This window comes from Vigna radiata, unplaced genomic scaffold (assembly GCF_000741045.1).
Source record: "Vigna radiata var. radiata cultivar VC1973A unplaced genomic scaffold, Vradiata_ver6 scaffold_588, whole genome shotgun sequence".
Taxonomy (NCBI): Eukaryota; Viridiplantae; Streptophyta; class Magnoliopsida; order Fabales; family Fabaceae; genus Vigna; species Vigna radiata.
This window is the reverse complement of record NW_014542150.1, coordinates 17,993-19,074: the sequence shown is the minus strand read 5'-3', so window position 1 is coordinate 19,074 and position 1,082 is coordinate 17,993.

The following is a 1,082-nucleotide window of genomic DNA, read 5'->3' as shown; positions in this document are numbered from 1 at the left end:
TTGGCCTCTTTCAAACATGTGTTAAACTGTGATTCTTAATGAGAGCAGAAGATTTTCTATTAGAACGAGTTACTAATCTCAATCAGTACTAAAGTTTAATTATGAAATTCAATGCCAACTTCTTATTTGATTACATTGCTTTTAGCTGTTTTCCCTGTTTGCATATGTCATGACAATCTTATTCTTGTCATTATTTCTTAGACAATATTGTTAAGAACATCGGGCGAGATTATACAAAGTATTTTGCTGTCAGATTACTTGAGGTTAGATTACTTGTAAAAACTCTGCCAAGTCAAATTTTCTAGTTGTATCCATCGTTTTTACGTTTGTTGTGGAAATTCCTTGCCTTCCTTTTGATGTTCAACAGGGGATGTCCCAAGGCTTACCGTCCTTCCTGCATCAATCATGACGAGGCATTCTTTCGAGCCAAGGGAAAGTGGAATTGCGGTATGTTTCATACCTTATTCTGTATTGTCTCAGTGGTTGTAGTTGTGGCTGTTTAATTTCTCTTTTTTCTACGGGCAGTCAGTTCAATGTATGTAAGATTTGAAGTTGTGAAGTTACTTTGAAGATTTTAAGATGAGTTTATTTTCCTGAAAAAGTTAACATGCTTACGGTTGGTATTCTCCCTAGTTTGTTTTAGACTAACAAGTTCTAGTTCAGAGCAGTTGGAAGCAGTAAGTGAACTGTATTCTTTGCCATCTCTCCCTTGAGCATTTTCAAACTCCTGAATGTATTTCAGCAAGTGCGAATTTGGCTCTTGTAGAAGTTTAAGGAACAATTGCTTATCTGAACCGTCTAACATCTTTCATTTCCATTTTCTTTACTTTACTTTGCTTCTTTGGTTTTTTATGTTTTAAGTCTCCGTGGTACATAGGAGCGCGAATCATTTCGATAAACCTTCATTTGGTTTTTAGGTGCATTTCATCTTGCATTCAAAAACTTTTGAAAGATTTCTACCTAGAAACTAAGGTAAGAAATGTCAGGAGAAACTCTGGCTAAGGAAGGACAAGGTTTCTAAGTTTGTCCATTGTGACTCACCTCTCCTTCCTGGGAGCTATTCGGTTTCTTTTACCTCTAGA